Genomic DNA, 21,751 nt, shown 5'->3' on the forward strand with positions numbered 1-21,751 from the left:
AGGGAGGACTCTATTTTTCTCATCTGAAATCAAAGCGAAGGTGTATTTGGACTCTCTGGGCAAATAGCTTGACTCTTCTCAGGAAATGGTCACTCAGTAGAAAATAATTAGACATGAGTTGGGAGTTGGGCGCGGGGGGGGTTCTAGCAGTTTGGATTTGAGTAATATTTAAAATGGGTTAAGGGGCTTTAAATGGGGATCATATATTTTGGTTCTATTGCGCTTGTCCTCACTGTGTTTACTGCAGCTCCATTATATGCACAGATTAGATCTGAGTGCTTCACTAAGGAGGGTTTGGGTGAGGGCCTGCGAGCCGGGTGGGGTTTGCAGTGGCGGCGAGGGAGGTAGGGGTAGTAGGAGGGGTGGTAGGGGTCCGGGGGTCAAGTGGGGGAAAAACAGGGGAAAAAATTGCAGTATGTATTATCTTGCTTATTTTTTTAGTCAGCTTATGGCCTTAGAGATGGCGAAGCAGTCTAAACCACAGGTGCATTATGATGTTCAAATAGCCCGTCAAGATGGCAAGCATTAGGGTATGCTCTGTTAATATAGGTGGGTTAAACGATTGGAGGAAACGTTTAAGGTTGGCTCATTTTGTTAAAAATAACAGGATTGATATCCTATGTCTTCAGGAGACCCACCTTCCCTGGTCCAAAAGGAACCTTATGTCCCTCATTGGTTTTGAGCTGGTGTCTTGCTCGACCCAATCGTCAACAAACAGGGGAGTTGCGATCTTAATAAAAACATTTTTGGGAGGGGTCAGGCGGACAAAGTCGGACAGTCACGGTAGATGGGTTTTAGCGGAATTGGAAAGAGGCCTGACACTCTGTGTAGTGTATGGGTCAAATGAAGATGATCCGGAGATCTTCGACTCCCTAGAACTAGAGCTCGCAAGCTGGCCAATTCCTATAATATTGTGTGGTGATCTAAATATTTCTGCAGATTGGGGCGACACTGTTCTGTATCAGGGTCGGAAATCAAGAGTTTTTAGGGCAGTAAAAGCCCTTAATAATTCCCATGGGCTGAAGGATGTGTGGGGGAAAAAGAACCATCAAAGCCTGGCTATACATATTATTCTAACCCCTACCAGAAGTTTACCAAGCTAGATTATTTCTTTATATCCTCAACCGAAATAAATAGAGTAGGAATAATTAAATTCCCGAAACTATTGTCGGATCATAACCCTCTGATATTGTCTTACGAAATATCTGGATATGAGAGGGTTAGGACTAGATGGACATTCGAAAGACGATTATTGGTAGATAGAAGATTTACGGAACATATTTTGAAATGGGTAGCTGAATTTTTTGCGGCCAATAGGTATAGTGCATCCAGAAACGGCGTTTGGGAGGCATTTAAAGCCGCTCTAAGGGGTGAATCTATAAGCTATGGGGCCAGGATAAGAAAGGAGGACAGGAGGGCGGTAGAGAGGTTAATGGGAAACTTGTCGGATGCTGAAGAACAGCATATGAAGGATATGGAGGGGACAGTAGTGAGAGCCAGAGAGAGATGTTGAAAATTAGAGCAGAACTTCAGAAGGTGATCACCCAGAAGGCTACAGGAGACTATCAAATATCAAGGGCCAATCGCTATGAAACGGGAGAACAGGCAGGTAGAGTGTTAGCTCTGCAAATAAGACAGGGGAAGGCAAGGAATATAATTTCCTTGATCGAAGAAAATGGGGAGGAATTCACGCAGGCTAACGAGATAATACAGGCTTTTAAGAATTTGTACCAATGCCTGTATGATGAGGAAATCCGGCATGGTTATCAGGGGGAGGAGGTGGTGGATAATGGCCCTCGACTTAATGCCCTCGAGAAGGATGAACTGGATAGGAATATTAGTGGGAGCAAGATAATAGAGGCTCTGCGAGAGCTAGCCTCGGGCAAGGCCGCAGGCCCGGATGGGATCCCTTTGGAGGTGTACAAATGTATTGAACCAGAGATCATTCCTTTATTAGTGGATCTATTTAACGGTATATTATGTACAGGAGTGGTCCCAGACTCTTGGCGGGAAACTAACATCGTAGTTTTCCATAAGAAGAATAAACCTCGGGAGAAATTAGGCTCTTACCGTCCAATATCGCTAATTAACGCGGATACGAAGATTTATTCGAAGATCTGGGCGAAAGGGATGGGCAAGATCATTGGCGGTCTTGTCTCCCCTTGGCAACATGGGTTCATACTGGGGCGCAGCACTACGGACCATATTAGAAGAGCAATAGCGCTGTTTGATGCCCAGGTCGCCGGGGGAGGGGAGATGGCCATGATCCTGCTCGATGCAGAAAAGGCCTTTGACCGGGTGGTTTGGGATTTTTTATGGGGAGTGCTGGCAGGGAGAGGATTCGGGGAGAAAGCCATCAGAGCTCTTAAAGCTATGTATGTAGAACCTGTAGTGAGGGTGGTGGTTATGGGTGAGAGCTCGGAGAAGATAGTCATAAAGAGAGGCACACGACAAGGGTGCCCCTGCTCCCTGATCCTCTTGGCTCTGTATATCGACCCACTTATCCAGAAGATACTAGGGTCTTCCAGGATTAGTCCGGTGGTCTGTAATGGTCATATCAGTTAAATCACGGCCTATGCTGACGACCTGGCAATCATCACAACTAACCCTCAGCAGGCGCTTACGGCCCTGGTCGAAATAGCGGAGGATTTCGGTAGTCGCTCCGGTTATCTCTTAAATGAATCCAAAACGCAAAAAATCTGTACTGGGAATATAGTCAAAAGCGATACGAGATATGTGGATTCGGCGATCTATCTAGGGAACAAGATTAATGCCTCAGTGGAGAAAATAGTAGCGGAGAATTATCCTCCAGTCATGAAATCTATTGAAGTAGAGCTAAAGAGAATAGACGTGTTACATCTTTCTTTGATTGGGCGGGTCAATGTTTTAAAAATGACAATGTTTCCAAAGGTCTTATATTTGTTTCGAGCCATACCCCTCTTATTGGAGGAAAAATTAATTAAAAGTCTGGACTCTATTTTTATAAGATTCATCTGGTGATACGGCAAGGTCAGGCACTCTAAACACCTCATGTCACTCCCTAGGGAAAGGGGAGGGTTGGCCCTACCAAACCTAAGATTATATCATTGGTCCTGTCTTCTGACCCAAATGTGTACTTTGTTTCAGTGTGAGGTAAATAGTGGAGAAGTGTGGCTCAATGATTAGAGCGGCAGACCCTGATGCAGAGGTCTAGCCCGGGACCAGGGTTCAATTCCCCGCCTCGGCGGGTCTTGGGCTCAAAAATTCCATGGACCTGATAATTCTCGCCTCGGTGCCTATTCCAATCATGGAGTCCCACTCTGCAGCTCTGGGCAATAGCTTGCTTAATCTCCACAACGGCCCCCACAACGCTAAGGATGCCTGGCCTCCACCTTGGGGGTGCCCAGGAGTGGACGCCTCACAGGGAAAGCCAGGATGGGTTCCACAGCGGTATTCGCACAAGCGCCTTGAGACCCTTGCGGGTGAGTAGTGCGCTATACAAGTATCAATTTACATTTACATTACATTACAATAGTGGTGTCACTAATCCAGCTACCCAGGTCCCACCTTCCATCTTTGAGTTATTAATAGGGAGTAAGGCCATCGGGCTGCTGTTGCGCGAAGTCGATCGTAGGTACTATGAGAGGCCCCGCCTGAAGATCCTGGAAGGGGCATGGGGGTTTGGAGGTCCACGTTAAGGCTATGTAAAATACCAAAGGTAAATCGATATCTCCATTTGTGTAATTCCAGCCTGCTCCCTTATGTGGGTGCTGATAGGAATTTGCAGGTATGGAGGGACCTTGGTATCAAGACTCTTGGGGATATTTCGGGAGGACTTGAACCACTTGGGTTTGATGCCCTCCAACAGAGGTTTGATATCCCGGACAATCATTGGCTCTTGTATGGTCAAGTAGTATGGTCATTAAAGGCATTGAGACCAAAGCCTTTATTATCGGAGGGTGCACCCGTTATCGAAATGTTAATAAAGGGGTGCAAGAAGATCAAATTGGTCTATAAGCAGCTCATGGTAGGACTTCAAGATGATATGGAAAAAACAGAGTCCTCCCTGGCTAGTAAATTGGGAGAGCCCGATGTCGATCTCGACCTGGCCCTCACCTTAAATAAAAAATGTTTTAGATCTACAAATTTGAGGGCCCAGCACTATAAAACTATATTCAATTTATATCACTCTCCCGCTAAATTATTTGCCTGGGGGGCCAGGGAAGATGATAGATGCCCTAGGTGCAACGCAGGGCAAGCTGATCTTCTGCATATGTTCTTTTACTGCAGTTCACTGACTTCAATCCAGAGGGAATTGGGAAAGTTTTGGGAGGGGTTGCTAGGCCACAAGATCGACCTATCCCCTACCCTGATGCTATTGGGCTGTGACCATAAGCTAAAATTGGTAAAGTCTGAAGAAGCTTTGGTCTTTATTTCTGTGGCAGTGCTTCGAATTTTAATTTCATCAGGCTGGAAGGACACTATGGCCCCCTCTTTTCAAATGTGGCTTTCAAGACTGTTGAGTATACACAATATCGAGAGATGTCTGTACGAGCAGAAGGGTAAAAAAATGCGGGATTTTGGAAATAGCTTTTGGGCCCCGACCTCAAACTGGAGGGAGATGGATAGCGGTCTGTTGAGCTAGCGTTATATGTTCCTATTTGTATGTATTCGTAATTTTATTTTTATTTTTTGGTATTATTTTCCGTACTGGCTTGACAAGGACTTATGGCCTAGGTTTTTGATGTTAAACATCTGTATTTGCGCTGACTATGCATGTTTTTTTTTTCTTTTTTGAATTGATGTATTCAAACTGCAAATAAAAAAAAGAAAAAAAAATGAAATGTTATATTTGTATGATATTATAGCTACTATCTTCTAATTATCTATAATATATGGTTTACTACATATTGTATAATATCAACATTATCTCCTCCCTAGTCCACCTTTCCTATTTCCTCCTTTCCAGGTTTTATGTGCATCTCAGATATTGTATCTCCTGATATCTGTGCTATCTATAGCAGGTTCCTGTCTGGTACAATCAGTAACAAATTTCGTCACTAAATTTGTTACTGATTGTACCAGACAGGAAATTGATTTATGTTTTGCTTTGGCCTGTACTTTGCAACTGCTTTCCACAGGTGCAGGATGTGCTATGGCGTCAGCGTGCCAGTGGAGTGATGCTTGGTTTCGTCCTTGGCTTCCCATTTGCTTTTTTCGGTGGGTGGACTCTGTGGCCTTGGTTGTTGCTGGTTCCACCGGCTTTTCTCTCTGCCCTCAGGGGTTGGAGTCTTTCTGATGGTTCATTGTATGGCCCTATGCCGCTTTTCTAGGTCTGTGGGTGGGCAGTGTTGGAGGCCGCCTTTCTCTGCTGGCGGACCTTTGGTTCTGTTTGCTAGGCTCCTCAGGTAATGTCAGCGAATTCGGGCTGTGGGCCGCCCTGCTTGTCTCTCCTGTCCTTGTGGTCCTGGCATAGTGTTTGTTTTACTGGCATTTTTGGCTTGGGTCTCTGGTACCGTTGGCTGTCTGTGTCTCTGATTGCTCTGGGGCTGTTGTGGGGCTTTGTCTTGGCCCTTCTGCGGCTGGTGTTGGGACTCCTTTGATGTGATTCCTGGGTGTTGTCCTTTGCCCTCTGGGACAATTGGTTGGCTTGTTGTTTAGTTGGGGGTTTCCTCCCTCCCGGTTTGGACTGGTTGGCCAAGTGTTCTGTGGCCCTTGTCCCGGCTGTTAGGTATAGGGTGTATGGTGGCAGCTCGCTGTTTGAATTTTTTCAGTGTATGGCTCATCTCTGGTGACTGGTGGATTTGTCTTTCTCTGGAGCAGTTTTTTTTGCCTTCAGTCGACCCCCATGGTTGTGGTTGGGTGTGTCATCCTTGGTGTGTGTTGTTTGGGTGGGGTCTTCCCTGTTGTGGCTGTTTGGTCTTTGGGTTCCCCTGGTCTTGGTGGTCTTAGGGGTTTGCCTCTCCCCACTCTTGGTCCTCCCTGGTTGCTGTGTTCTGGTCTCTTTTGGTACGGTTCAGGCTCTGGTGGTGTCCTCCCCATGGGGCTGTCTTCCATGGGTGGGGCCCTGTTGTTGGCCACTTTCCTGATGGTGTGTTGTGCTTTGCTGGATTCTGGCCTCTTGCGCTGCCCCTGCTTCTTTCTGTCCTGGTGGGGTATATTTTTCTGCGTGCCTGGTCCTTCTGTTTGGTCTTCTGGTGGCAGGTGTTCTGGTGTTCAACAGGCCTGCCTCCTCCTGGCCACGGTGATGCCCTTGTTAGGCCGGTTTCTGATGGTTGTGTCTCCTGTGTTTTTTTGTGTGTGCCTGAGTCTTGGCCTGTCCCTATGACTTGGCTCCTTCTCCCGGTCTGGTGCTTTTGCTGTCGTCCTGTGTCAGAGCTAGTGGTTGGTGCTGGACATTCTTGCCATGGGGCCTGGTCTCATTCTGGGGGTTCAGTGATGGTGGGGTCCACTGTGCTCTCTGGTAGCTAGGTCAGGTTGGTGGGGGCTTGCTCTTTGGTCGATGTGTCCTCCCTTCCTGGTTTGGTCTGTGTGGTCCTGCCCTTGGTTGGTCCTCTGGGTGTGTGCCTTGGCCTGGCTGGTGGCCCTCTCCCCTTTTGTTGGGCTGGTCCGCTGTGGGCCTCCCCAGTGGTGATGGGGTTTGTCCTGTTGTTGGCCCTGTCACCCTTTATATCCTGGTTGGGGCGGGGGCTTCCCCTGCTTCCCCTCTGATCTCTTCTGGGGTTGGTTGAGTGCCTTTTTGGTATTGTTGGGCATTCCTTCCGTTGTCTTCGGAGGAATGCTCTGTCGGTTCTGCTGGCGTGTCTCTGGGGCGGCTTGGTGGCGCTGGGTGTGGCGGCCTTCATACTCTCTGAGCACATTTTCGGGCTTCTAATGCCCTGTTGGGTTCTCTGTCTGTTCTGGTCCTCCTTGTGTCAGTGGTTCTACTGGTGTGAATGCTTCAGCCTCCATTTCCCTTCTGGGAACTGACCTTTGGTCTTGAAGTCTCTGTACTGTGCCTCCTTTCCTGTCTTGGTTTTCTTTTGTCCTTGCCTTGTCAACTTCATGGCTGGCTTCCTTCCGCTCTGCAGTTTTGGGTGTTGAGGTTGGTGGGGCCAGGGTGCCCTGCTTGTCTTTTTTCTGTGGTTGACTGCCTCCTTGGTGCCGATGGTACATTCTCCTTTCCAGAGTCTTGGTTCTTCTAGACCTTGGTTTTGTCCCTGTTGGTCTGTCCCTGGCTTTGCTTGTGTGTCTGGCTGCTTTGAGTCTTCTTCCATCTATGGCTTCCTTGCCGTCCTTCTATTGCTGGCAGTCCTTGGTGCTTCCTTGGCGAGTGCTCCTCCTCCTTTATTGGTTCATGGGCTTGCTGCTTTTTTGTTTCTGCTTTTGCTGGGTGGTGCAACCGTTTTGGTTGGTTTGGGGCGTTGCGGGCGGGGTGCTTGTGCCTGTTTTTTGTCCTGTGGTTTACTCTTGGGATGCTGCTTTCAGTGTGGTGTCCTGGGTGTTCTTTGGGGGTTTAGAAGGCTGGATTCCTGGCTTTGGTGTGCTCCATATGTAATGAAAAGGACAAGGACTGGAGGGACCTGGGGGTAATACCTTATTAAGTACCAGTGATCTTTATTACTCCTGGTTCTGTTGTCCTCGTCCCATTCATTACACCCCTCCCTCCCTCCCAGATGGCTGGCCTTCCTGTTGATGGCTTTGTAGTTCAGGCAGAATGCTGAGTAAATACTGGTTAAGTACTCTCAGTGGGAGGAAGTGGGGTTAGGCATCCCAGCATTCTTCTGTTCATTTTTATTGTCAGAGAGATGGTAATCTTCATAAGTAATAAATGGGACCAGGAGTAATGAAGATTGCCAATAAGTAATAGGGCATCAATGCCCAACAGCAGAATTGCTTCTAGCAACCCTGCAAGTATTATCCATTGTGTCGTCTTCTTGCCAAGGCCCTGCGTGGCTTCATGAAAACTTTGACTCATGGTCTTGATTCTCTAATTGACTGTTGAACTACATGAAGATAGGCTGTGTAGAGTAGTAAAACAGTAAGGAAAACTAAATTAAGGGCTCTTTCTACATAGTTTTTTTTAGAATGTTGCAATTAGGAAGGGGTGTTCCAAGGGCATCCCTTCTTAATTGCGACTCGCAGCCCTATGTATGAATGTTTTGAGACCGCAAATGCGGTCGCAAAACACTCGCAATTTACTGCCCTCTTCAAGAGGGTGGTTATGCAGTTGCAATTGGAAGGGGGACCCCTTCCCCTTTGCAAATGCAGGGGAAAATATTTTTTAGGGTCAGGCAGTGGTCCCAGGGACCACTACCTGCCCTTAAAAAATGAAACAAAAACGTTTCATTTTTCTTTTTTTTTAAATGCAGCCCGTTTTCATTTAAAGAAAACGGGCTAAATTTAAAAAAGAAGGACTGTTTTATTTAAAAGCAGTCCCAGACATGGAGGTCTGCTGAACCCAGCAGGCCACCATACCTGGGAGGGCCTGCCATTCTCAATGAGGTTGCAAATTGCGCATGCCTCATTAATATTCATAAGCCATGTAATTTGCGACCCCATTGACAATGGCAAACAGTTTCTCAGACACTGTTGTACATTGGAAATTGTGAGTCACAATTTGCGACTCGCAATTGAGCACAAATTGCGTTGTCGCAATTTCCAGTGGTCATACTTCTGGCCCTAAGACTTTAAACCACTGTTTGTTGTGCTCTTTCAGGAAAGCAGTGACAGCCATCTAGTTATTACCTGCTTCAGCAATTGACTTATTCCAAGTATTAATAAATTCCATGAATTCTATTATTATTATACCCTTTATTTAGAGCCTTTTCTCAAATCAATAAAAACATGTCTATCGTCAAAGCCTCAACATTGTAACCATTTATGTATGCTTGGCCATCGTTGCCTTCAGACACAGTTGGATGGGCAATGTGTTAACGCCACCCTGATGTGAAGGTGCTATCCTACTGCTTGGCAAGCCTAGTAGCAAGTACATTTATTGCGGCAAATATTACTTTGCTGTTTCACCAGCATCTAGAAACAATAACTGAATGTTATTTGGTCACATTGAAGTATGGATTTTACAGTGAAAATATGGTTTCACCTAGTGCTTTGTGTTAAACATATGTATTGCATATGCCAGACAAATGGCTTGTGAGGATGTGTGTTCTTTCTATGTCAAACATTTCTGATCTGCTTCCACATCAGTACCATTGTAGCTATCCATCGCTGTATTAAAGTTTTCATTATGTCACTTTTTACATTCTGATCCAACAGCACTATTCAAAATACACGTTTTGTTAGTAGTACTGCATGCTTTTATGCTGAATTGGGAGTAAATCTGCGTGAAAAAAGCCAATGTGGTCTGCAGTAGGAGGTAGTAAATTAAGCTGGACAAAAACTGTGCACATTTTTCTTCAGCCTTAAGTATGTTTCCCTCAATGTCGCTGTGATTTAAATTCATATTACCTTCAGTATCACAGTGCACATGCATATCACTGAGCAAAACATTTATCTGCAAATTAACCGGCATTTTAGGCCCAACTACTTGAAACTTTGTTTTCTACTGTGCTGCACTGTTAGACCTGTCATCGTTTGGGTGGGTGTTGCAGGGATTCTGCTTATGCACAGAACTATGCACAGGAAACCAGGACCTCAGTAAATTGTGGTGTACCAAAAACTCACCTCAGAACCCAGAACCCCTTATCCGACCAGCATCAGTGTCCCATTCGTTATCCGAGGTTTATTTCGGCGGTCCCAATGTATAGACAACCCAGAACAAGCGACTTAGGATATTCTCAGGAATGGTGGGAATCAGAAATACCTGTTCGTAATTATTCTCATATCAGTCCACAACAGAATAAACAGAGACACGATAAAGTTTAAAGAGTTTCTTTTATAAACCTCGTGTCCTAAGATGCAGTACTTTGGCTAACATAAGCAGACAAATGATTAAGATCAAAATCATCAGCATAGTTACAATACCATAGAAAATGAAAGAAGTAATCATACTAAAATGACAGTGGATCTCAGCCACCTTCCTTTCGCCAGCAAACTAATATTATTATTATTAGACTAGTAAAAGGTCTCGAGGCTTGAATGGGGAACCCCATACCGTAAAGATCAGCTCAGTGAGATCACATCACAGGATCAGCTAGGCTGTGCTCCTGGGAAAGCTCTTCTTCCGAATGTAATGAAAAACATGTAACCCTGCAATATTAAAAGCACCCGACTTTCAGGTATTTGCAGCTGCGTGCGTGTTATGGCTAAATAGTGGGCCGATCAACCTGAACCCAACAACATGCACCGTCTAGCGACCCAGACTGTTTCTTTACACGATGTACAGACCAAGGTCGCTGCTCACTGTTCGGGATGTGAACAACAGACAGTTCTCATGTGAAGCAAAGTCGAGCAAGCATTTTCTCGATTAATAACATGTGATTACAGTGTCGTGTGCAAAAGCAGCAAAAGCGGCAAGATGGCTTTCTAACGCGGTTGTGCTAACTTAGCATTGTACGTATATAGATAGCAATCTTCACTACATGGGCTTCCCCCCAACTTTTTGCCTACCTCCTCCATGTTCCTGGCCTAATTTGTGCAGGCCTTAGGACTCTGTGCACTTTACCAGTGCTAACCAGGGATAAAGTGCTTGTGCTCTGAAAGGGCAGGGCCTATAAGTTGTTGACCTGTTCTAGAATCACAATCCAATGTTTTTTTTTAGCAACATGCAAGAATAGAGGGGAGAATGTCATTAATAATGCCAATCAATTCAATAGGAATTTCTCTGGATACATAGTAAACACAGATAACTATGTAAGATTAGTTAATTTATTACAAAGCCAAAAATAACTGGACACAGATACACCGCAAAAGAGAGTGTAAAAATACAATGGAACCAGCATAAAGCCAAATCTGCAAATAAAGTTGAGGTGGTGCAACATGCACAAAACAATTAGCTCAAGAAGTAGGATGCAGATGATCAGAAAGCATGAGCCCAAATTTCCCTCCATCAAGGGTTGATGAAAATAAAGCATCAGTCTATCCCTTCACTAGCAGTTACATGACATCCCTACTTAAGCATCTTTAGGAAAAGGAAAGAGGCAGAGAAAAAGTGGGCACTTTCCCTACTCTAACATTGCATTATTACAAGTATTTTTCCTTGCAGGTCGCGCCATCCGCTCTGAACACGATCTCATAGGTAACGTTCCACAGGATAGCGGTTTTCCTGAACTTCAACATGTTGAACTTTATTCCAAGGCCTTCTCTGGTGTGAAAACACAACAATTTCTCATATCGGCTTGAGCTCATGATGTATCTTCTTCTCTCATAGCCTGACTAATATAACAAAGACATTATTCTAGCTAACAAGGACGCTTCTCCTACCTGCAACACAAAATGTGAGAAAGAATGAAGTCTACAACACACATGAAATTCACATTGTTAATTCTAAAGCAAGAGCGTTCAGGGAAATTGCATTTCAGGCCTACAAGATTCAGTTAACATAAGAGGATGGAATACGAGCCTAATGAACTGCATATGAAATTAAAGCACGTTTAGTTAATATTCCTACCTACACGTTAAATGACACATGAATAAACTAGGCCTGGGCTAAATTTCCGTTCCGCTCGTGGAAATTGCGATAATTTGACATTTTCGCGTTCCGCGGAGAGCGCGAAAATGTCAAAATTTCCGCATTCCGCAGCTTAGCGATAATTTGTTTCTGGCTCGCGCTGTAAAATAATACATTCTCACACGTGCGCGATCGCCTTACCTAAATCCCCGCGTTCGCCGACAAGTTTTCCTGATCCGGTCGCGTTCTCCACGAGATGTTGGATTGTTGGTAGCCATTTGCGCTGTCTCGCGACAGTTCGCAGCCGTAGTAATGCCATTGGTCGCGCGATCAAGTCTTTCTTCTCGCGATCATGCACTGCGAGAAGAGTGAAAACAAGATGGCCGCGCCCGCGAGCAACCGCATGGGTATGTTGCGAGCCGCGACCACGCAGAAAATACTGCGAACGGGCGGGAAAAAAACTTCCGCCTCTTCGCGATATTTCCGTGTGTTTGTGGAGATTTTTAACATTTTCGCGATAATTTGCGAAAGTCACTTTCGCAAATTCCGCCCACCCATAGAATAAACACATTTAATAAATGAAGGATTGTCAGTTGCACAACACGAGTTCTTCACATTAATGTTTTCTACTAATTACACTTACTTTATACGTTAATTCTTCAAGTTACTGTTCAATGGCCTAAATACCTCCCATTTCACGTTATTACATTTCTAAATTCTAACACTTCATATTAACAGAACAAGGGAATATATCCGGGTGCGCTCTACAAGTGTGATTATAATGCACCCCTACAAATAAAATACAGTTTCCGCTACATCAGTCCTACATTCTGATGACCTGTGTCATTACAAAAACCCTTTAAATCCCTGTAGAGTAGACCTATCTAAACAAATGTTGTAGCTAGTCTTTTCTGTCTACTCTGTCTAAATTCACTGAAGATTCTGATAGTGACTGTCCTGCTGTCTTTCCACCCTTCTTCCTCTCTTCCTAAAGGAATCCTCCAATTGCCTCGCCTTGTGCCATTTGTATGCTCTTATCATACCTAATAAGATGATAACACAGACCACAACAATCATTACTGGCTTCAAGATATATCAAAGAATTCGCTTTCATAGGTTAGCAAACCAACTTCCAACTACTTCAATTCCTTTTCCAATCTTATTCCAAGATCCCTTGGTTGCCAAGTCATGTATCTAATGATGTATGGCAGTGATGTTATTTATATCTCCCCTCAGAACTTTAGTTTTATCAGGAATGTAAGTGCAACACTATTGGAGCTCCAGCATCCGACAGATTCTGCCCTCTTTTGCCAAAAACACAACTAAAGCAAAGCGGTTCTGCATCACCATCACCCTTATCAAAACCATCTCTCCATCTACGAGCAACAATGACTGAGCTGTGTCAACCGACAACTTATCCACAATGGTGGACAAACTTCTAATCTTTATTTCTTACAACACCATGCCAAAGCTGCTTGTCATCGCTCCAACATGTCTCCCACAATCTCACCAGCACTCGGTCCACGTTTATCTTGATGGTTCGACTTTCCTTCCAAACTCTTCAAATCCTCCACATTGTATATCTTTGGAAACACAACAGCCCCAAAACAAGTACCATGCCAATTGTTCGGAAACCAAATGTATGCATTCTTTCTACACACAAAATATACTCCTGGTACCACTTGTACTGCTTCTTCTGGGTACTTCTTCGAAGAAGCATCAATTAGTAAGATGTGATTACGCACACTCTGTCACACAAAAATACCTGTCGAATGCAAAGCTTGCCTCATTGTTCCTAATCTAGAGCTATAGGACCATAGCTACCCTTAGCCTTGTGAGCTAACTCCTCTGTGGTCCTCTCAATGTTTCCCTCCCTAATATTAAGCTTACCGGTTAGTTCTCTTTATCAATCCTCTACTTGATCTACAAATCTATTTTCTATGTCTGTTAATATGCATCGGGGTCCCGCGAACACCGTGAGGGGAACGGTTCACCTTTTGACCAGCTGTTGTTGTTGCCAGACGCCGTGAGGGGAACGGCAAGGCACCTTCGGTCCACGCTGAGAGGTGAACGGCCAACTAGTGAACTACCGATCCCAGCAGCCCTTTGGAGCCAGTCCCGCAGTTGTGACGCCGTACCGGCGGCGCCATATAAGCTTCGTGCGCACCCCGCAGCGCGGGACCCTCGAAACGCCGTGAGGGGAATGGCACACCTTTTGACCAGCTGTTGTTGTTGCAAGACGCCGTGAGGGGAACGGCAAGGCACCTTCGGTCCACGCCGTGAGGGGAACGGCCAACTAGTGAACTACCGATCCCAGCAGCCCTTTGGGGCCAGTCCCACAGTTGTGACGCGGTACCGGCAGCACCATATAAGCTTTGCGTGCAACCCGCAGCGCGGGTCCCACGAAACGCTGTGAGGGGAACGGCTCACCTTTTGACCAGCTGTTGTTGTTGCCAGATGCCGTGGCCCATCTGCGCCCGTCAAAGACTGAATAAGACTGGGCTGGGCCATACCCCTTGATTCATATATTTTTAATACACCTCTATCACAGCGGTAGGACTACATATATATTGATGCGGGACATGATCTACTTTGTATTTTATTAATACTTAATAACACTCATTGAGTAATTGTTATTCTGATTTTTAATGTAAGCATCTTTTTTAGGGACCTATTTGTTGAATTATTTTTTTAGCATTTATATCTTGTATTCATGCACAAACACTCAAACCCAGGACACTAAAGTAAATTGATAGATCATTGTGCCAATCCTGGGTGTTATTTCATCATATTGTTATACGGTCCGCTGCTGGATACAAGTGTATCTGCCTTGTAATTTGTGTAAGTTAGCCGATTGCTACCATTTTCTTCTCAAGCTAACGCTACTATAAGATACTATTTTAACTATAGAGTTATAACAGCTACAATTGTATCTTTCATAAAATACCTTTAGGACAACAATGGGGAAGAGGAAAGCAGCCGAACCAATGACAGGGAAAAAAAAGATAGCAAAGATGTAAAAACCGCCTAAATCTGCAGCAAATAACTGTACTTTGGCCGCCATTGACGATTTAATAGAAGAGGTAGAAAATATGTTGACCTGTGGCAAAGAGCCTAGTATTAAGGGGAAAAGCAAAATTTCATCTTACTATAGTAGAAGAGAAAAGGTGGTCCCAGCAAAGCCTGACAGCCCAACTATTATTGTTCACCAAACTCATAATAAAGTACAGTTACAATCGCTAACTACGTCACCTTTAAAGCTAGGACTGGGTACTGGTATGACGCCTTCCTCTAGATCAGATAGCACTGATAAGACAGATAGGAAATGAAATGAAATGAAATGAAATGAAAATGTGATTTATAGAGCGCTGCAGCTGCCCTGAGGCGTCCAGGCGCTATAGACCGAACAGAATCCTCAAAAGGTTACTTTATTTAGGCGTTAAACAGATGAGTTTTTAGCTGTTTGCGAAAGCTGGTCAAGTAGGGATTGTTTCTCAGCTGCATAGGGAGGGTGTTCCAAAGTTTGGACACGTTATACGAAAAGGAACGTCCTCCTGCTCTGGCTCTATAAATTCTGGGAATTTTGGCTAGGAATGCCGTTGATGAGCGAAGGGTCTTGTTGGGCCTATAGGAAGAGATCAGGGAGCCGTTGATGTCTGGTCCCGTTTCCCAGAGTGTCTGGTGGGCAATACAAAGTGCCTTGAACTTTATTCTGTCCTTGACAGGTAGCCAGTGCAAGGTCTTTAGGCCAGTTTTTATTGAGGTCCTTCGAGGGATTCCCAGCAGCGCCCTAGCAGCACAGTTCTGGGTGCGTTGAAGCTTTTGTAAGGTATAGTCTGGTGCTCCCAGATAGAGGGCGTTATTAAAATCCAGACGAGATTGGATGAGGCCCTGTATGATTATTTGTTTGGCCTCAAAAGGGAGAAGGGGAAGGACTTTTTTAATCACCCTAAGGAGGCCAAAGCATGTGGCTGATATCTTGGTGGCCTGTGTATTGAGGCTCAAAGATTTATCGAGCCAAACGCCTAGGCTTTTGATGTTGTCTCTGGGGGGTGGAGCTGTTCCCATGCTTGGAGGCCAGATCAACTCTATGGTGGCAGGGGAGGCCGGGCCCAGAAGCATGAGCTCCGTTTTATCGTCATTGAGCTTTAGGCAGGAGCTCATCATCCAGCTCTTTACATCTTCCAGACAGGCCGCTAGGTCTGGTGGTGGCTGGAGATTGCTCTTCTGTGTAAGGGAAACCACCAGCTGGGTGTCGTCCGCATAGGAGACGATGTTAACACCATGCGGACGAATAATCCCAGCCAGTGGCCTCATATATGCGTTGAAGAGCGTAGGGCTCAAGAAGGAGCCCTGCGGGACTCCACATCCCAAAGGGCGACTGAATGAACGGGATGAGCCGTTAAAGACCTGAAATGTTCTGCCTGACAGAAAGGATTCAAACCATGTCAGGGCATCTCCAGTCACTCCCAAGTCGGCGAGGCGGGTTAACAGGATTTTGTGGTGTACCGTGTCAAATGCGGCACTTAGATCGAGGAGGATCACTGCCACTGACCCTCCTCGATCCAGGATTCGTCTTGCCTCCTCGGTTACCGCCAATAGGGCGGTCTCTGTTCCATGTTTGGCTCGAAAGCCAGTTTGGGAGGAGTCGAGGAGGTGGTTTTCCTCAAAAAATGATGTCAAGATGGTGTTGACGTGTTTCTCCAGGATTTTTGACGCCCATGGGAGTAGCGATATCGGGCGGTAATTACTGGGGTTGACCGGGTCAAGGGAGGGTTTTTTTAATAACGCCCGCACCATAGCGTGCTTCCAGGTCGTGGGAACTGTTCTGCTTACTATCGAGGAGTTGAGTAGATCCACGAGAGTGGGGAAGATAGTTTCGCTGGCCAAGCACAGAGAGCCTGGAGGACCAGGGTCACATGGGGATCCGGTTTTTATTTGTTTTGCTAGTTTCTCTAAGATTTCCAATGTTATCAGGGGAAAAGAGTCCAGCTGCTTGATCGAGTTTGGGGCTGAAAGCGAGCTTTGGACAGGCGAATCAGTGGGCGGGTTGGGAAAGGAAAGATAAATTTTGTTGACTTTGTGAAAGAAAAATTCCACCAATTCGTTGCATTTGGACGGTAAATTGTTATTATCTGTAACAGGTGGAGGAGGTTTGATCATGGAATTAACTATCCGGTAGATTTCTTTAGATTTGAATTTTGATGTGGTTATTTTAAGGTTATAGTAGGCAGCTTGCGAGGTTTTTATGGCCAGTTTATAATTCCTGATCATTTCCCTATAGGTAGCTTTTTCTTCCGGATCGTATAATGCGCGCCACTTTCTCTCCTGTCTTTTACAGAGACGTTTGTGGTTTCTGAGGTCTTCTGTGTACCAAGGCGCAGTTTTTGTATGTCTCTTGGAGTGTGATGAATGTTCCGGAAGGACCGAGTCAAGAGAGGTGGTTATCCACTCATTGTATTTTATATTGTTAGCAGTGGGGTCTTGGGAGAGAGCGGGTCTAGTGGTGCGAAGAGCTAGCGTCCAATTGTCAAGGGGAAGTTTGGCCCAATTACGGATTTTCCGTGTATTAAATAAGGAAGGGAGTGATTTGCTCGTGTTCCAATTAAAAGCTATCAAGAAGTGGTCTGTCCAAGGTAGTCTAGCAATGTTGCCCACTTTGAGCTGGTCGGAGTTACTGAAAATTGGGTCTAACAAATGCCCCTTTTCATGAGTAGCGGAGGAGACCAGTTGCTCAAGTTGAATTGCGGCTAGGCTTGACTGTATCTCTTGTGCCGAAGAGTCCAGCAGGTTGTCAAAATGGATGTTAAAATCTCCAAGTAGGGTGAAGTTGGAAGGAGAGACAACCGACTGGGAGGTCACCGAGAGTAGGGAGGTGTTAAAATGTCCTATAGGGCCTGGAGTGCGGTATATAAGAATACCGGTAAAACAGGCGTTGGGAGTGAGCTCAATAGAAAAGGAAAGGTTTTCACAATAGGAAACAAGATAGGAAACAAGGAAACCCAATATATAGAAAGGTTATTAATGTAGAATGTTCGAATAGACATTTACCCTTAGATGATTACTTAGAGGGAACCCAAGTGGACCAAATGAGTGGAAAAGATGGAATTGGTCCAACTAACTTGAGCATAATTGAGGAACATAAGCAGGTACAGTTAAATGATACCCATACACTTGTGGTAGATCTTTACAAAAAACTTATTGCAGTCCAAGAAAAGGTTTTGATAATTAAAAAATGCTAGAGGCATTAACTACCCATTTACAAAGACATCCGGTAGTTGTAACTACTGCACTGGGGGAGAATAACCAAGCACAGAAGAAATCTCATTGTACCAATATGGAGAATCATCTGACTAAATTACCATCCCAAACCATCTTCCAAATCAAAACTCAATTCGGAGTAAAAATATAACTCCAAAGCCTCTCTCTCCACCCATTTTGGGAAGATACGTGGCTAACAGGTATGATCACTCTAGATTGCCCAGCCTACAACACCAGATACAATGCACTTATGTAAGCCCAGAAATCCCATACCCAAATGGACTATCACAGATTGCTCAGGATTTTGGGAGGGGGTATAGGGGACCAGAGTGGAAACATGGATTATACCAGGCACCTCACCCCCCTACTAGGGAGGAACCCAATTTGTGTAGTGTGTTCCTTACCAATGTTCCAAGACTAAATCTGGGTAGTAGGGAAGATAGGGATTCCCTTCTAAACAAAGCTATACATTGGATTAGGAAGGAACGGCAGTGCCTCTCCATAATAAGATCGGATATAAAAAAATGCTGAACGGAAAAGGCAAGATGAGGGAGACCTAGATGATATAAGGCTAACATTTCACTCTAAAACTATTGCGGAAAATGTAATAACCATGAATCTAAGAACCCATTTTCTTTTTAATTCTAAAATCAGCATTAGGCAAAGCAGAACCTGTATAGACAGCCGTGATATTGCTTTATATACCTCTAGGGGGCAAAGCTCGAAGCTATAGATTGACTGAACCGAATGTGGAATCAGCATCCCCCGGGGGGGGGCATTGTATTTAACGGTTGAGGCCCAAGGTGTAATTGACGATGGTGACCAACTTAACATGGATATACCCTATGAGGAATACTGTCCTGATGAAAGACAAGCAACCAATATTGTGGAGCCTGAAGGTCTTAAGTTCGTTAACGCCGATGGCTACCCTACTAACCAATCAACATATATAACATCAGGTTGTAATGGTCCCGCTACTAAGCCTACACGTTCAATCTTAAATTGCGTGAAGATGGTCTCTTGGAATATAGCTGGTCTTACAAAAAAACTCCAAGAACCAGATTGGCAGGATTACATTGACACATTTGATCTCTGCCTTTTCCATGAGACGTGGGCAAGGGAACCACTATTTAAAATAGGTTATAGAACATTCAGTATAGAGGCCCAACAACCAATTAGAGGAAGACCATCAGGAGGCCTCTTAATTTGGATAAGAAATAACATAAATGCCTCCATAGAAATCTTACCTACTACCACAGATGATATCCTGGGCTTAAGTTTTAAATTTCCAAATAAATCTTGGTTATATCTATTTATTATATACATAAAACCAAGAGGAAGTTCAAAAGAATAAGTATCAATATAGCATTTAGAAGAAGCCCTGGATTCCATCCAATCTAATGGGCCTATCATAATTGGAGGTGATTTTAACTGTTTTAACGGAATTAAATGCAATCTTTGAGGAAGAAGACCTAGCTTTGGGTATCCCGTCCCTAAGGGTGGAAAAAACTCTGGGATGCTCTGTCCCTGCATTGCAACTACTCAATTTTACTGTAGAGAAAGGATTGAGGTCATGCAATGGTAGAACCCCCTCTGATCTTGAATGTTCTAACACTTTTTCGAGAGGCCTTTCTTCATCTCGGATTGACTATATTATGATAAGTGCTGTTCACTGGGCTTATGTCAGCGATTTTAAAGTTGATAACAGAAGAGAAAGTGACAATTTCCCTCTGTGTCTAGATCTTACAGGGGAATATTTTCAGTTACACCCATTGATTCATCTTGGATTGGGCACAGAGGTTATACAGCCCATAGTGAGTAATAATAGGAGGGCAGTAAAATGGCCATCCATATTGGGAAAGGTAGAACCACTCACTTGTATTTATAACATCTTGAGTGACCTGGTATCGCTTTATTCAAATGAGTGCCCTGGGACAATACCTATAACACAGATCCACCAAAAACTGGTAGAAAACATAAAACCTCATTTAACTAAATCGGTGACTGCAAAGGCTAAACATAATAATAAGATATGGTCGTCTAACCTCTGATTTGATAAAGAATGTGCAGCGACCAAACAATGCCTAATTAAGGCCTTGCAAGCCAAAGATATAATCATGATTAGGAAAGTAAAAAAAACATACAACAAAAACATACAATAAAGTTTTGAACGCAGCCCGTAGAAACTGGGAAGATGCAAGTTGGGAAGAACTGATAACAGCCTCAAAGTTAGGTGATCAATTTCAAAATTGTAGCAAATCAAGGAACCCGGCTCAAGATTACTATTTGGACCCTAGTACTTGGCATAGACACTTTGCCCATCTATATGCTCTATTGGCCTCAACGACCAGAGATCATCCATGTAGTATTGAGGACCTTACAATTTAGCATAGAAGATACCACCCTGGACATAGCTGCTATTAAGCCATCGAAAGCCCCTGGCCCAGATAAGATACCTGGTGATCTTTTTAAACATGCACCTGAGGTGTGGGCTCCATATATCAATCAGTTATGCAATGCAATCGCAAGAGGGCTGTCCATTCCCGAATCTTGGAAGGGCGCGGAGATCGTCCCGATATACAAAAAGGGTAGTAGGGATGACCCCGCTAATTATAGACCTATCAGTTTGATAGATATATTGCAAAAGGTCTATGCCAAACAGATTTTAGATAGGCTAAATGATTGGATGACTACAAATGATGTACTTTCTTTATGCCAAGCAGGTTTTAGAAGAAGGACAAGTACTATAGATCAAGTGCTCAGACTGGTAACTATAGCCTGAAAATACACAAAGCTAATATCTGGCCATTTATATGTGGCCTTTATTGACCGAAAGGCTGCATTTGATTAAATCCCCAGAGACCACTTATGGTTAAATTTGTTACAGCAGGGAGTATCCAAAAAGTTTTTAGTACAGTTGGTCAGGCTCCATGAGAATAACTTTGCAAGAGTGCGTTGGTGCAAAGGGGGTGAACTCACAGACAAGATACCAGTTAAGAGAGGTGTGCGCCAGGGCTGTGTCCTGGCGCCAACTCTCTTTCTTTTATATGTCAATGACATGGTTGAGTTCCTGCAAAAATCCAAACATGATTCCCCGAAACTGGGTGGGAATCATGTTTGTGCATTAACATTTGCTGATGACACAATTTTGCTGTCGCAAACGCCAAAGGGCTTGCAAAACCTCTTAAATTCACTTGACGAATATTGCAAATTAAAAGGCATGGAAATAAACCCAGTAAAAACTAAATATATGTCTATAAGGCCCCATAAGTGTTTTAAGAACGAAATAAAGTTGGATGGAGCGATCTTAGAGCGTGTCTCTAATTTTGTTTATCTTGGACTAACCATCGATTCTAAACTTTCCTGGAATCCACAGATAACGAAATCGAGATCAGTTTTAATACAAAACTCTGCACCAGTCATAAAGAAACTTTTTGCAACTACGACAAAGGCTATAACCCCAGCCCTAGAAATTTACTAGGCCAGGGCCCAAACTGCTGCCCTACATGGCTCAGAGCTGTGGGGGGGGGGATCTCTTTCGAACCTAACTGTAGGGGAAAACAAGATATTGAGAAGGTTAATTGCTCTTCCCCAAAACACACCTGTGATCCCCTTAATTCTTGATTTGGGCATAAAATGAATGGTACAAATGGCTGTTTGGATGACCCTGTCATTTTTTTTTACATTTTTTTTTAAACAGGCTTTATTAGGTCACAAAACAAAATGCAGTCAATCCCATTCCCCCGTACTCCGCCCTCCAGCCAAATCAGAACGTGGTGCAGTGACCAGTCCACCAAACTGATCACAACTGTACAACATTCACCCCAACAGCGTCTATGCTACGAGGTAGGTCATCCACAGGAGTAATCCACAATGAATGTGCGATAAAACCAATATGCCCCCCGCCCCATCCCCCAGCAACCCCCCCAACGTAACCCCCCCTACCCACCCACCCAAGCATGT

This window comes from Triturus cristatus, chromosome 8 (assembly GCF_964204655.1).
Source record: "Triturus cristatus chromosome 8, aTriCri1.1, whole genome shotgun sequence".
In the NCBI taxonomy this organism is placed as follows: domain Eukaryota; kingdom Metazoa; phylum Chordata; class Amphibia; order Caudata; family Salamandridae; genus Triturus; species Triturus cristatus.